The sequence below is a fragment of the Arachis duranensis genome, chromosome 1 (genome assembly GCF_000817695.3).
Source record: "Arachis duranensis cultivar V14167 chromosome 1, aradu.V14167.gnm2.J7QH, whole genome shotgun sequence".
Taxonomy (NCBI): Eukaryota; Viridiplantae; Streptophyta; class Magnoliopsida; order Fabales; family Fabaceae; genus Arachis; species Arachis duranensis.
Genome location: NC_029772.3, coordinates 64,849,425 through 64,866,438, shown reverse-complemented (window position 1 = coordinate 64,866,438; position 17,014 = coordinate 64,849,425). Strand labels below are relative to the sequence as shown.

General features: G+C 38.5%; 1 non-coding gene across 1 annotated transcript; it reads left to right on the top strand.

Annotated features, from left to right (window-relative positions):
* Nucleotides 1–3,491: 3,491 nt before the first annotated feature.
* On the top strand, nt 3,492–3,599 carry LOC127742760 (small nucleolar RNA R71). The gene has a single exon (XR_008004164.1). It is a non-coding gene; the product is annotated as a small nucleolar RNA R71 (small nucleolar RNA).
* The last annotated feature ends 13,415 nt before the right edge of the window (nt 3,600–17,014 follow it).

Here is a 17,014-nt window from a genome sequence, read left to right as displayed (position 1 = left end):
AAGGAAGTTAAGGAATGAGTCCACCTTAGTGATGGTGGCGCCTTTTTCTTAAAGGCCCAATGGTGTCCTTGAGCTCCTCTATGTCTCTTTCTTGCCTTTGTTGCTCCCCCCTCAAAGCTCTTTGATCTTCTCTAATCTCTTTGAGAATGATGGAGTGTTCTTGGGGTTCCACCCTTAATTGGTTCATGTCATGACTCAATCCTTCTAGAGAATTGTTGAGTTGTTCCCAATAGTTGTTTGGAGGAAAATGCACCCCTTGATATATCTCAGGGATTTCTTGATGATGAGCTTCCTCATGCGTCTCTTGAGATCCATAAATGGGTTCTCTTGTTTGCTCCATCCTCTTCTTAGTGATGGACTTGTCCTCTTCAATGATGATGTCTCCTTCTATGACAACTCTAGCTAAGTTGCATAGATGGCAAATGAGATGAGGAAAAGCTAGCCTTGCCAAGGTAGAGGGCTTTTCGGCTACTTTGTAGATTTCTAGAGGGATGACTTCATGAACTTCTACCTCATCTCCAATCATGATGCTTTGGATCATGATGGCCCGATCCACAGTTACTTCGGATCGGTTGCTAGTGGGGATGATGGAGCGTTGGATGAAATCTAAGCATTTACGTTCTCCGGACTGAAATCTAAGCATTTACCCTGAACCATTGTAAGCCAATTCTTTGGGTTTGGGTTCATGCTTTGATCATGGTTCCTAGTGATCCATGCATTTGCATAGAACTCTTGAACCATTAAGATTCTGACTTGTTGAATGGGATTGGAAAGAACTTCTCATCCTCTTCTTCTAATCTCTTGTCGAATCTCCGGGTATTTACCCTTTTTGAGCTTAAAAGGTACCTCAGGGATCACCATTTTCTTGGCCACAACTTCATAGAAGTGGTCTTAATGGGCTTTTGAGATGAATCTCTCCATCTCCCATGACTCAGAGGTGGAATCAATTGTCTTCCCTTTCTTCTTTTTTGAGGTTTCTCTGGCCTTAGGTGCCATCAATGGTTATGGAAAAACAAAAAAAAGCTATGCTTTTACCACACCAAACTTAGAATGTTGCTCGCCCTCGAGCAAAAAAAGAAAGAATAGAAGAAGAAGAAGAATATATGGAGGAGAGGGAGAGAGGTGTGGGTTTCAGCTAAGTGGAGAAGAGATGGTAGTGTTGTGTGAAAATGAAGAAGGATGGAGGGGTTTATATAGTGGAGGGAGAGGGGTATGGGTTCAGTTGTTTAGGGTGGGTTTGGGTGGGAAAGAGATTTTGAATTTGAAGGTAGGTGGGGTTTATGGGGAAGAATGGATGGATGTGATTGGTGAAGGGGTAATGGGGATCTTGTAGGGTCCACAGATCCTGAGGTGATCCTGTGGGGTCCACAGATCTTGAGGTGTCAATGATTTCTCATCCCTGCACCTTTTAGGCATGTAAAATGCCCTCTATATGCAATTCGGGCGTTTAACGCCAGACTGTAGCTTGTTTTTGGCGTTAAACGCCCAAATGTAGCCTGTTTCTGGGTTTTATGCTAGACTGATGCTTGTTTTTGGTGTTAAACACCAGCTTGGTGCTTGTTTCTAGCGTTAAACGCTAGACAAATGCTTGTTTCTGGCGTTTAAATGCCAAACAGCTCTTCCTCCAGGGTGTGCTTTTTCTTCTTCTGTTTTTGATTCTGTTTTAATTTTTGTAATTGTTTTGTGACTCTACATTATCATAAACCTAATAAAACATAAAAGAACAATAGAAATATAGATAAATAAAAATTGGGTTGTCTCCCAATAAGCGCTTCTTTAATGTTAATAGCTTGACAGTGAGCTCTCATGGAACTTCATAGATGTTCAGAGCATGATGAGGGCCTCCCAACACCAAACTTAGAGTTTGAATGTGGGGGCTTCTCAACACTAAACTTAGAGTTTGGTTGTGGCCTCCCAACACCAAACTTAGAGTTTGATTGTGGGGGCTTTGTTTGACTCTGTATTGAGAGAAGCTTTTCATGCTTCCTCTCCATGGTTGCAGAGGAAGATCCTTGAGTTTTAAACACAAGGTAGTCCCCATTCAATTGAAGGACTAGCTCTCCTCTGTCAACATCAATCACAGCTCCTGCTGTGGCTAGGAAGGGTCTTCCAAGGATGATGCATTCATCCTCATCCTTCCCAGTGTCTAGGATTATGAAATCAGCAGGGATGTAAAGGCCTTTAACCTTCACTGACACGTCCTCTACCAATCCATAAGCTTATTTTATTGACTTGTCTGCCATCTCTAATTAGATTATTGCAGCTTATACCTCAAAGATCCCCAGTTTCTCCATTACAGAGAGTGGCATAAGATTTATACCTGACCCCAGGTCACACAGAGCCTTCTCAAAGGTCATGGTGCCTATGGTACAGGGTATTAAGAATTTACCAGGATTTTGTTTCTTTTGAGGTAAAGTTTACTGAACCCATGTATTTAGTTCACTAATAAGCAAGGGAGGTTCATCTTTCCAAGTCTTATTACCAAACAACTTGGCATCCAACTTCATGATGGCTACTAGATATTGAGCAACTTGCTCTTCAATTACATCTTCATCTTCTTCAGAGGAAGAATAGTTCTCAGAGCTCATGAATGGCAGAAGGAAGTTTAATGGAATCTCTATGGCCTCTATATGAGCCTCAGATTCCTTTAGGTCCTCAATAGGGAACTCCTTTCTGTCTGGGAGACGTCCCAAGAGGTCTTCCTCATTGGGGTTCACGTCCTCCCTTTCCTCTTTGGATTCGGCCATTTTGATTATATCAATGGCCTTGTACTCTCTTTTTGGATTCTCTTCTGTATTGCTTGGGAGTGTACTAGGAGGAGTTTCAGTGATTTTCTTACTCAGCTGACCCACTTGTGCCTCCAAGTTTCTAATGAAGGACCTTGTTTCATTCATGAAACTTAAAGTGGCCTTAGATAGATCAGAGACTATGTTTGCTAAGCTAGATGGACTCTGCTCATAATTCTCTGTCTGTTGCTGTGAAGGTGATGGAAAAGGCTTGCTATTGCTAAGCCTGTTTCTTCCACCATTATTAAATACTTGTTGGGGCTTTTGTTGATATTTCCATGAAAAATTTGGATGATTTCTCCATAAGGGATTATAGGTGTTTCCATAGGCTTCACCCATGTAATTCACCTCTGCCATTGCAGGGTTCTCAGGATCATAAGCTTCTTCTTTAGAAGATGCCTCTTTAGTACTGTTGGATGCATTTTGTAATCCATTCAGACTTTGAGAAATCATGTTGACTTGCTGAGTCAATATTTTGTTTAGAGCATCAATTTCAAGAACTCCCTTCCTCTGAGGCGTCCCATTACTCACAGGATTCCTCTCAGAGGTGTACATGAATTGGTTATTTGCAACCATGTCAATGAGTTCTTGAGCTTCTACAGGCATTTTCTTTAGGTGAATGGATCCACCTGCAGAATGGTCCAGTGACATCTTAGAGAACTCAGATACACCATCATAGAATATATCCAAAATGGTCCACTCTGAAAGCATGTCAGAAGGACACTTTTTGGTCAACTGCTTGTATCTTTCCCAAGCTTCATAGAGGGATTCACCATCTTTTTGCTTGAAGGTCTGAACATCCACTCTAAGCTTGATCAGCTTTTAAGGAGGAAAGAACTTGGCCAAGAGGCCGTGACCAGCTTATCCCAAGAGTCCAGGCTATCTTTAGGTTGTGAGTCCAACCATGTTCTAGCTCTGTCTCTTACAGCAAAAGGGAAAAGCATGAACCTATAGACTTTAGGATATACTCCATTAGTCTTAACAGTATCACAGATCTGCAAGAACTCAGTTAAAACCTAATAGGGATCTTCTGATGGAAGTCCATGAAACTTGCAGTTCTGTTGCATTAGAGCAACTAGTTGAGGCTTCAGCTCAAAATTGTTTGCTCCAATGGCAGGGATTGAGATGCTTCTTTCATAAAAATTGGAAGTAGGTGTAGTATAATCACCAAGTATCCTCTTTGCTCCTCCACCATTGTTATTGGGTTCGGCCATATCTCTTTCTTTTTCGAGATTCTCTGTAAGGTTTTCTATGGATTATTGTGCTTTAGCTTCTCTTAGCTTCTTCTTCAGAGTCTTTTCAGGTTCAGGATCTGCTTCAACAAGAATGTCCTTGTCCTTGCTCCTGCTCATATGAAAAAGAAGAAAATAAAAAAAGAAGAGGAATTCTCTATGTCACAGTATAGAGATTCCTTTATGTGAGTAGAAGAAGAAAAGAGTAGAAAAGGAGAAAAATTCAAACACAGAAGAGAAGAGAGGGTTCAAATTTTTAGATGAAGAAAAGTGTTTAATAAGTAAATAAAATAAATAGAAAGAGATGAGAGGGAGATAATTTTCAAAAATTGTTTTTTGAAAAATGGTTAGTGATTTTCGAAAATTAAAAGAAGAAATAAAATTAAAATTAAAATTTGAAACAATTAGTTAATTAAAAGAATTTTGAAAAAGAGGGAGGTGATTTTCGAAAATTAGAGAGAGGAAAATAGTTAGGTGTTTTTGAAAAAGATAAGAAATAATAAAAACAAACAAAAAGTCAATTAGTTAGTTGAAAAAGATTTGAAAACCAATTTTGAAAAGGTAGGAAGTTAGAAAAGATTTTGAAATTGATTTTGAAAAAGATATGATTTGAAAAGATATGATTGAAAAAGATTTGATTTTTAAATTTGATGACTTAACTAACAAGAAACTAAAAGATATGATTCTAGAAATTAAAGATTGAACCTTTCTTAACAAGAAAGTAACAAACTTCAAATTTTCGAATCGATCACATTAATTGTTAGTAAAGTTTTTGAAAATTATGAAATAAAGTTAAGAAAAAGATTTTGAAAAACAATTTTTAAAAAAAATTTCGAAAATAAATAAAAAATTGAAAAAGATTTGATTTCTGAAAAAGATTTTGAAAAGATAAGATTTTTAAAATTGAAATCTTGACTTGACTAACAAGAAACAACTTATTTTAAAAATTTTTGACTAAGTCAACCCAAAGATTTCAAATTTTTGAGAGAAATAAGGAAAAGATATTTTTTTATTTTTTTTAATTTTTAATGAGGAGAGAGAAAAACACAAATATGACCCACAACATGAAAATTTTGGATCAAAACCAATGATGCATGCAAGAACACTACGAATGTCAAGATGAATACCAAGAACACTTTAAAGATCATGATGAACATCAAGAACTTATTTTTGAAAATTTTCAAGAAAAGAAAAACATGCAAGACACCAAACTTAGAAATTTTTTATGTTTAGACACTATGAATGCAAAAATGCATATGAAGAACAACAAAAGACACAAAACAAGAAAATATGAAGATCAAACAATAAGACTTATAAAGAACAACTTGAAGATCATAAAGAACACCATGCATGATTTTTTCGAAAAATGCACAATATTTTTAAAAACATGCAATTGACACCAAACTTAAAACTTGACTCTAGACTCAAACAAGAAACACAAAATATTTTTTATTATTATGATTTTATAATTTTTTTGGATTTTTTGAAAATTAATTTTGGAAAAATGCAAACCAATAAAAAATTTTGAAAGATTTTTAAAAACTTTTTGAAAACAAAATAAAAGTTGAAACAAGAAGAAAATTACCTAATCTGAGCAACAGGATGAACCGTCAGTTGTCCAAACTCAAACAATCCCCAGCAACGGCGCCAATAACTTGGTACGTACAATTGTAATATCACTCATTTTCACAACTTTGCACAACTAACCAGCAAGTGCACTGGGTCGTCCAAGTAATAAACTTACGTGAGTAAGGGTCGATCCCACGGAGATTGTTGGTATGAAGCAAGCCATGGTCATCTTGTAAATCTCAGTCAGGCAGATTATAATGGTTATAATGGTTTTCGAATATAAAACTAAATAAAGCATAAAATAGAGATATAGATACTTATGTAATTCATTGGTGGGAATTTCAAATAAGCGCATGAAGATACTGTCTTCCTTCTGAATCTCTGCTTTCCTACTGCTTTCATCCAATCATTCTTACCCCTTTCCATGGCAACCTGTATGTAGGGTGTCACCGTTGTCAATGGCTACTTCCCATTCTCTCAGTGAAAATGGTTCAAATACTCTGTCACAGCACGGCTAATCATTTGTCGGTTCTCGATCATGTTGGAATAGAATCCAGTGATTCTTTTGCATCTGTCACTACGCCCAACACTCGCTAGTTTAAAGCTTGTCATAGTCATCCCATCTCAGATCTTACTCGAAATACCACAGACAAGGTTTAGACTTTCTGGATCTTAGGAATGGCCGCCAATAATTCTAGCTTATACCACGAAGACTCCGATCTTTCGGAATGGAGGTTAAGAGATACACGCTCGTTCTATGGTAGAACGAAAGTGGTTGTCAGTCGCGCGTTCATAGGTGAGAATGATGATGAGTGTCACGGATCATCACATTCATCATGTTAAAGTGCAGCGAATATCTTAGAATAAGAATAAGCATGAATTGAATAGAAGAACAATAGTACTTTGCATTAATACTCGAGGAACAGCAGAGCTCTACACCTTAATCTATGGTGTGTAGAAACTCTACCGTTGAAAATACATAAGTGATGAAGGTCTAGGCATGGTCGAATGGCCAGCCTCCTCAAATGGCATATGAAATTGAAAAATCAGGAAAAATACCGGGTCAAAAGACGCTTAGTACAATAGTAAAAAGTTCTATTTATACTAAACTAGCTACTAGGGTTTACAGAAATAAGTCTTAGTGCAGAAATCCACTTCTGGGGCCCACTTTGGTGTGTGCTTGGGCTGAGCTTGAGCTTTACACGTGCAGAGACTTCTCTTGGGGTTAAACGCCAAGTTGTAACGTGTTTTTGGCATTTAACTCTGGTTTGTGACGTTTTTTTGGCGTTTTACTCGAGAAAGCAGCATGGAATTGGCGTTGAACACCAGTTTGCGTCATATAAACTCGAATAAAGTATGGACTATTATATATTGCTGGAAAGCCCTGGATGCCTACTTTCTAACGCAATTGAGAGCGCGTCATTTGGAATTCTGTAGCTCCAGAAACTCCTTATCGAGTGCAGAGAGGTCAGAATCCAACAGCATCAGCAGTCCTTTATTAGCCTCCTATCAGATTTTTGCTCAGGTCCCTCAATTTCAGCCAGAAAATACCTAAAATCATAGAAAAACACACAAACTCATAGTAAAGTACAGAAATATAAATTTTGCATAAAAACAAATAAAAACATCCCTAAAAGTAGCTAGATCCTACTAAAAACTACCTAAAAATAATGCCAAAAAGCGTATAAATTATCTGCTCATCAGGGAATAGATTTCATGGGACCTTTCCCAATCTCCTACTCAAATAGCTACATATTAGTGGCTGTTGATTATGTTTCAAGATGGGTAGAGGCCATAGCTACTGCAACAAATGACAACAAAGCTGTGATAAGCTTCTTGAGAAGGAACATCTTCAGCATATTTGGAGTTCCCAGAGTTCTCATTAGTGATGGAGGGTCACACTTCTGTAACAAACAACTGGAAGCACTCCTTCTCAGATATGGTGTCAAACATAAAGTGACAACTCAATACCACCCACAGACCAACGGGCAAGCTGAGATCTCCAACAGAGAGCTAAAACGAATACTTGAAAAAACTGTTGGAAGCTCAATAAAAGACTGGTCTAGGAAGCTAGACGATGCTCTATGGGCCTACAGGACAGCCTTCAAGACCCCATTGGGATGTCACCATACCAACTAGTATTTGGCAAAGCTTGCCACTTGCCAATTGAACTGGAGCACAGAGCCTTCTGGGCCCTAAAACTACTGAATTTTGATGAGAAAGCTGCTGGAGAAAAGAGATTGATGCAACTCAATGAACTAGAAGAGTTTAGAAATGAAGCATATGAGAATGCAAAAATCTACAAAGAGAAAACAAAAAGGTGGCATGACCAAAAGACAGCAAGAAGGGAGTTCACTGAAGGACAGAAGGTGTCACTCTACAACTCAAGACTCAAGTTCTTCCCTTGGAAACTTAAGTCTCGATGGTCAGGACCTTTCACCATACTCAAAGTATTTCCCTATGGTTATGTGGAGCTCATGGAAGACAAGACTCAGAGAACTTTTTCTGTCAATGGCCATAGACTCAAACAATACTTAGGAGGCTCCTTGGAGGAGCAGAGAGTGAGCTACAAGCTCAGCTAAAGATGAAGGAATGTCAAGCTAATGACAATAAAGAACCGCTAGTTGGGAGGCACCCCAACACTTTATCCTTTTTTATTTAATTGCTTTTCTTAGAAGTAGTTTAAATTCTGTTGATAGTTTAATTTTCAGTAATTAAGATTAGTTGCAATTGTAGATTAGGAAGTTTGATATTAGCTTTGATAGTTAGATCTTCTTTACACTCTTTTATTTCTTTCTGTCTGGGAGTTGCAACTTGATGAATGCATAAGTAATGATGAGTGAATGGGCTGAGAACTAGTTAAAGTGCTAAGTTTGGTGTGGCCTCTCACCCACTTAATCTAGGCTTACAAACAATTAACGAGTTAATTTTGAAGAGTAAGCCCAGAGATTAAGTTTGTGTGGCCACCACCAATGATAACATAGCAGCCCAAGTCACCCAATTTGAAAGCACTTAATGCTTTGGATAAGAACATAAATGTGATTTAATGAGTTCAGAGGAGTTAGAATCAAGATAAAATGCCAAAGAATTAAGTTTGGTGTCCCAAGGGACACCCATTAGTTGCAACCCAATTTATTCTTGATGAGAAGGAATGTGAAGGGGTTATTTTGTTATTACTAATTGGTTCAGTTTCAATTTCAGGAGATAAGATGGGCCCACATGGTAAACAACTCACAAAACAAGGAAGTCAAAGTGTACTTGCACTTTGGAACTCAACACATGCAGAAGACATTGTGAGAAAAGAGTTGGCGCTTCTTCCCACGCTAGGCGCCACTTCCCAAAGTGGGAAAACATTTAATCTCTTTTATTTCCCACCTTCGAACCACATCATTCACCCATTATAAAAGCCTCACTCCCCATCTCTTCCCCTACTTCAATAAACCCTAAACCACTCACCTTCACTTCTCTTTTCATCTTCTACTATCCCCTACTTTCTTCTTTCTTTTTCTTGATTGGGACAATCATGTCCTAAGTTTGGTGTTGGAGCAAAATCTTGTTTTGCTTTCTCTTTCTTTCAACCCTCCCATTTTTTTCACACTCTCCCAACCTAATGGCACCACCAAAAAGCTCAGCCTCAAAGAAAAGGAAAATCAAGGAACCAACCTCTGGATCCTCAAGCTCTTTTAATACCTACAAGTTCCTCTCCGTATTCAACCAAAATCAATTTTATGGTTGGGTGAGTGAGAGGGAAATTATTCTAGAAGTTGGGTTTCAACTAGGGAGGAATGAACACATTGAAATCAACAGTGAGATTGAATAGAGGGGTTGGTCACTTCTATGCAACCCACCAAGAAAAGTGGTAGAAAGCTTGGTGAGGGAGTTCTATGCCAATGCAGTACCTCAACCAAGGCAACAATATGGCTACATTAGCTGTGTGAGGGAAAATCCATTGAGTACAGCCCCTCTATCATAGAAAGAATGCTAATGGTGAAGAGGACAAGCTCCACTCAGAGCTTGAAGAAAGAATGAAGCAGCAAGACCCTGGTTTTGAGGAGATTCTGAGCGAAATCTGTGTGATGAATGTGCAGTGGATAAATGACAAGGATGGGATACCCAACCAACTAAGGAGAACCCTAATCCCCACATCCAACACTTCAGATGTGACCAAGGAGAGAGATGTGCTCATCTACAGCATCATGAAAGGAGAAAACATCAACGTGGGGGAGATGATTGCCAACAACATAAACAAAGTGCTGAAAAGCACCAGTGACAACACATGGTTGGCATTCCCCAGCATTATACAAAGGCTATGTGATGAGGCTGGAGTTGAAAAGATCATTGATGAGGTGATTGTGAAGCAAGACAAGTGCATAACTGCCAAAAAGATGGCCAAAGTAGTGGCTGTCCACCCACTCAACAGGGCTAAAGAACGAAGAGCCCATACTCATGAACCACAACAACAACAAGAAGAGGGGGAGGTAGAAGAACAACCTCACTTTCTAGCACTTCAACCACCACCACACTACCAATATCGATAATTTCCAGAGGGTTCAACTGGGAATAATTGCAAGGAGATGTACACCAAATGAAGGGAGATCTACACTACTTAAGGGAAGATGTCAACCAATTCAAAGAGGCTCAGCAACAACAATAGAGCCAAGTCAACCAAAACATTCAACAACTCCAAGGGAGCTTTGAGAACCTCAAGGAGCAGCAAGATCAGATTAACTGAAGATAAAGCTGCTCAAGGTTGTTGAGACTCATGGTTGACATTTTCCAATTTCTGAATTTTGTTTAAGCTTTTGCTCTATTTACTTCTTGAATAATCATGCTAGGGTAGTTTATGTTTGATGCTTAGTTTCAATTTCTATTTGATGTCTTTATGAGTTTTTTTACAAGAAAGAAAATGCCATGTATTTCAAGTCTTCATTACAACTTAAATAAAAGTAGAGCTTGTCTCCATAAGAGTTACTGTGAGTTGTGCAAAAACAATAAGAGAGACCAAAGCCAAGAAGGATCATTAAAAAAACTAAGAAACTAAGTGTAGAACCTTGGATGAACTAAAAGGAAAATGAGTCATGGAGAGTAACTAGTCCAAGAAAGTATAACAAAGGGAAGACTAAGGGGTGTTCCTTGAATATCCATAGAACCAAAAGGTAGTAAGCAATAAAGTCCCAAGGCTCTGAGCATCAACTACTGGGATAGAAAAGAAAAAGAAACATTAAAAAGCTAAAAAAGAATTAATGATCCTAGTAGATGCTTGTGGTGAAGATGTGTCAAGAAGAGACCTGGGCAAGTAAATTCTTAGGGGTGTCTCAACACCTAGTACCCTAAAACCAACTGGTTTGGGAGTGCTAATTGAAAGCCTAATTAAAGGGTTGTCTTGAGACAAAACACTTAGAGTTGTGGTCAAGAAAGCAAAACAACCTTTACTACTTCAAGGTGACAATCAATAGAAAGGACCCCTAAAGCCTATACCTTAGGGAACCCTCAAGGATCCAAGAGCTTTCCATGATAATTAAAGCACTCATACATGTGTTAGACACTTAGCTTTACTCTTAGTTGTATTGCAATCATTTGAAGCCAAGGCCTCGATATATAAAAGTTTACTCACATTGATTTGCTTGGGACAAGCAAAGCTAAAGTTTGGTGTTGTGATGACTTGCATCATCTACCCTTCTTTCTTGCATAAAGAAGACCATAAAAGAGCACAAATCTCATTTGATCAGTGCAATTCATGCTTTATTTGATGAATATTTTGGTACACTACTTTGAGATGAGTTGTGCTGAATTTCAGGTGAAAAAGGCATCAAAAATGGGAGGAAGACAAACAAGAAGCTGGACGTGTGAAACTGGCGTGCCACTTGGGAGCAAACGCCACAAAAATGCACTGGCATGGCACATCAGGAGCTAAGCATGGCACGCCAGTACTAAATTCCATAAGGGAGATCCAAGCATGCATGAGGGCGTGGCACGCCAGGGACTGGGTGTGGCACGCTAGTATAAAATTCCAGAAAGCAAGATGGAGGATACAAAAGGGGCGTGGCACGCCTGACCCATCAATTACTATGGGCATGCCACTTGAAGTCGAAGGCGTGGGATGCCAGCTCCAAAAAGTCACTTTGGCGTGCCACTTGAAGACCTAGGCGTGGCACACCAAGCTTGAAGAATGCACAAATACATGGGTGTGCCACTTGAGCAACATAACGTGGCACGCTGGTACAATGATCCAGAGAAGGGGCTGAAGGCAATTGAAGACTGGGCATGCCACGTGAAGTCGAAGGCGTGGCACGCCAACCCCTCAACCTCACTTAGGCGTGCCACTTGAGCAACCAAGCATGGCACGCCAACGCACGAGATAACATGAGTAAGTGATGACATGTCATCATATACCTATTTTTCTATGCTTTTTCATACAAGAAATTGATGATTTGTGCTTAAATATTGAATGCTTTTGTGCTTAAATGATATATTTTCTTGGTCTTTTAATTTTATAAATCTTGTAGGAAATAAGAAGAAAAAGAAGCAAAGAAGCACAAAATAAGCTAAAAAGGAGAAAAACAAGAGCTTTGGGGAACACTTTGAAGTTGGAGCATACTTTGGAGCCTTAGGCCACACTTTTAATGACCAAATCAAAGAAGGAAGCAACCAGCACGCACATTGCTCTACCCTTGCCAAGAGTAGGGCAATATCTTGATGAAACAAAGTGAGGTTGGAAGCAAATTTTTGCTAAGTTAAAATCTGGGCGCTCACAACATGACCATGCTTACTTCAAAGGGCTATAACTTGAGCTACAGATGTCCGATTGATGTGCTTCCAGTTGTGTTGAAAAGCTGACATTCGGAGCTTTCCAACGATATATAGAAATCCATACTTGGCGTAAAATTGTGGCACGAGGGAAAGGCATCTTTAAGGACCAAAAATAAGCAAAAAAATCAGCCAATGCTTCCACCAAAGTTCGAAGCTGGAGCCTCACTCCAAAGCAAAGTAGCGCTCATTATTCTGCCCTGCTCTCTTGGTGAGAGCAATGTCATGCTCTCTTCATAAAAATTCAAGGAAAAATTGCAGCAACTTCCTCCACCAACTTTCAAACACAGGACCTCTAGGAAGCCAAGCCTTAGGCGTGAATCAGATGCCAAGAAGAAAAAGCTCAGCGCATGCATCCAGCAGGTTTCAAACTTGGGACCTCACCCAAGAACAAGGAAAGCTTTGCGCTGCCCACAAGGAGAGCAGAGCAACATTCCTTGGTGCATGGCACGCATGCTTGGAGGCACACAAAGGAGCTTAGGCGCGCAGCATTTTGACACGGGCTGGGAGGCAAGGCACGCACCATGACACTGCTGCCCCGCTCTCCACAAGGGCAGGGCAATCCCCTGGTGCCTCTCCCACACTTGGCGCGCTAAATGCATCCCCACACAAAGCTTCACTGCTCTGCTCTCCACAAGAGCAGAGCAGCCTCTAGGGATCAACATGGGCCAAAATTCAACCAAAATTCCATTTAAATTCAATTCCTGACCAAATTGAATCAAGGCCAACCAAACCCATTTCTCCTCAAATCCAAAGCAAGCAACGCCCACATCATCACTCAAAGGCACATGGATCAATTAGATTAGGATTTTCGTTTTAATTGTAATTTGTTTTAATTTTATTTTCATTTTCATTTTGTAAAGCCTATATAAAGGCATCAATTCCATCTCATGAAAAGGAAGGCTAGCTCCACTAGGGAGCATTAGGAGTAGTAGTAGAGAGCTATCTCTTAGTTTTCCTTCCTGTTTTAAATCTTGGATTGAAATTGGAGAAATTCTGTTTCAGTTTCTATCTGATCTCTCTCTGTTTTTATTTTGCTGCATAATTCAAGGAATTGTGATTTGAATCAAGGCTCTCTTTACTGCTTCCATCTCTATTTCTTCTTCAAATTGTTCTTGGTTGGATCAAGGAAGGGAGTGAGTCTAGACTTGTTTTCTAGTCTCTCACTGTTCCATTGGCTTTCAATTTACTTTCAAGCAATTTAATTCTTCTGCACTTGTTCTTTATTTTACATTTCAGTTCATGATCCCAATTGATCTATTGCTCTCTTTAATTTCCTAAGTTAAGCTTTCTGCAAGAGTTCTGAGTTTTGATTTGTTGCTCTCTTTAATTTCCAGCACCCTAGCCCCCTTTACATTTGATGCAATTTACTTTTCTTTCAATTTAAGTTTCGGCTCTTTTACTTTCTTTCTCTTTAAGTTTCAGCAATTTAATTATTCTGCACTTTTATTTCCCTGCCGTTTACTTTCTGTTGGCTATATTTCATCCAATTTCACTTCAATGTTAGCTTGACTAAACTAATCACCCACTAAAGTTGCTTGATCCATCAATCCCTGTGGGATCGACCTTACTCTAAGTGTGTTGGAAATTTGTTTTCCACAAAAACACCATCAAGTTTTTGGCACTGTTGCCGGGGATTGATTAGATCAACAATGATTAAGTGGGTGTGAAGTCTAGATCAAGCATTTTTTTTTGTTTTTGTTCTCTGTTCTAAGTTGAAATCAAGGTGTTTGAGTTATTGCCTCACTCAGAAGTTCTTCTCTGAGACATGAACTTCAATTTTCATTGGTGTTGTGTTTTACAAAATTTAAATGGAGTTCAACTCATCTTGTGATCGAACAAATTTTTTGGGATATCACCCACCATCATAAATCTCTAATGGTAGCTGGGAATATCACCAAGAATTTATAGATTCTAAGCACTCCAATCCATGGAGATGCACTTCAAAGCCACAAGATGAACAAGATAATCATATGGGATATTTCTCACCACCACAAAATGATACAAGTCATTATTCTAATGGTGGTTGGGAATATCACCAAGAATTGAAAGAATATGAACATTTCCCAGAACCACAAAGTGATTCATACTGTGAAGGCACGTACATAAATGATGGCTGGAAAGGGAAATGCAATGATCCACATTCTAATTATTCAAGGACATTATCACTTGATCGTGCTGCCAGAGCATACTTGGACAATTCTTCATTACTTGATTATGCCTCAACACAAAATCCATCCCAAGACTCACAACCAACACAAACTTCCATGAGCCAAAGATTCTCAGAGCTTGAGTCCATGTTCAACAGAATTGTAGAGGAACAACAACAATCCTGGAGAGAACGAGAAATCTTTTTTCAAGAGACAGATGAGCAATTGGAGAACACAGAGAAACGCTTAGAACTACTAAGCAAGAAAAATGAAGACCAATTGATGAATGTGAAGGAGAAAGTGGAAGAGCAAGATAAGGAAGCTACTGCATCAAGTGAACTTTCAATGAAGAATGAGGTGGTTGAAAATGAAACTGCACTTGAGGTGACAAAGGAGCATGAAAATTCACAACTCTCTCAAACTTCCCTGAAACAAAACGGCTCAACAATTGAATCCATGATTGAAAGATATGAAGAGGAGATGAAGAAATGTTGGGAAGATCAACAAACCTCCTCAATGAAAAAGCTATTAAGTCAAATGTTGAGTGCAAAAGAGGAAGTAGAAGAGCAAGAAAGTGAGGAAGACACTCAAGAGAAGTTACACTTAACTAAAGCAAAGAAGTGCAAAGAGGAAGGGCTCATGGAACAACCAATTCAAAAGGCTTTTGATGAGGAGAAAAATCCAATAAACACACAGCAACCAAGTCTTGAATACAAAGGAGTGAAGGCAACTAACAAGAGCACCAATCATGTCCCTGGTCCAGCAAGCAAGGTCAATCAAGCCATTTACAAAAGGAAGCCTGCTGAGGAGAGGCCAAGACAAGGGAAAATAGCTGAAACTTCTCCTCCTTTGAGGTCATTCCTCTTAACAAACCGGAAGAAGAGGAAGAAAGTGAAGAACAGGTATACAGTAGGTACATTTCTTCTCCATGCTTTGTTTAAATTTCAATAAAGTGGCATATGATTACATTCTAAGTTTGGTGTTGCCTTGCAACTATTTTCAATATTTTTGGATGATTGCATAAAATAAAAAATGAAAGTGACACACCAAGTTTGGTGTGCCACTTATTTTCTATGCAATTCATTCAAGCTATACTACTTGTCTACATAATCATAATGCCTCTGCAGTTTTATTTTTTTCTTTTAATTTGACACTTTTTCATTCTACTTTTTTTAGTCATTTTTCTATTTTTAAATGCTTTCATTTTAGTTTGCTTATTAACTGTTTTTGTTAATACATCACCAAGACATCCTTATTCATGACAGACTCTTCATTTGGTGATTGTATTTAACAAACAACAGTTTCTTTTGTTTAGTTTTAATTCAAATAAAATGACATATGGTTGCATTCTAAGTTTGGTGTTGCTATGCAACAAAAATTCGGTTCGAATATTTACTAGATACTTGCATCAATTCCAAGTGAGAGTGTCAAACTAAGTTTGGTGTGCCACTTATTTTTTTTATGCAATGTATCATGCACACCATCTTATGTTTGCAATCACAATATTTCTATTTCTCTGTGCCTTGATGGTCACTCTTAATCTTGCTTGCCTAAACACATATGCTACTGACATCCTCTTGTGTGAGACATTCATGATCCATTTTAGACCCCACCAGCATTGTCCTAATTGTTGCTTAAGGATAAGCAAGCATTCTGAGTTGGCATAGGAAGGAGAAGAATAGGAGGAAAATGACAACAATAGAGAAGATGAATTGCAAGGTTGTAAAGTTTCTTTTCCTCTCATTTGTTTCAAGCACTTTAAATTGCATGATTGTTTTCTCTATATATGTGTGTATGAATAAGCATAGCCAAAATCTTGATTTGTAACATGTTGTTGTGGCATTATAACTACCAACTTGAATCCTGTGAGTTCAAAAGCAGTAAATCATCATGATCATAAACAAACAAGGCATTAAAGAAGAACTTAGCATGTGCATACAAGTATTGGAAAGCTAGTATGATTGATTGTTGCTCAATTGCATTGGACTTTATTTAATTGAAATTTTTCATCTAGTACATTTTGTGAAATCTTTTGAAATCATGAAAACCTTGAAGAAGCAAATACAATTAAAGCAAGAAAAGAAAAAGGGAAAGAATGAGAAAACTGAAGGCTCTGAGTACCAATGGCAATTTATTTGCTAAGTGCTTGTGGTGTTTATGTATCAAGCCAAATGTTTGAAAACAAAACACTTAGAAGTCAAGGCTAGGTTCAAGTGCAAAAGCACTCCCTCAAAGCTCAAGGCTCTGAGCATCAATGATTAGAGAGTCAAGAAAAGAAAAGAAAAATGAGCTTAATGAAGTCCTCTAATTAAATGCTTGTGGTGCTTATGTATCAAGTGGTAATACTTGAAAACAAAGCATTTAGAAGTCGTAGCTTTGTTATTAACTCATGGGGCAAAGCACCCAAAAGGAGAAGCTAAAAAAAATCAAAAGCTTGTTTCAAGGAAGAAATATAAGAAAAAGATTTCAT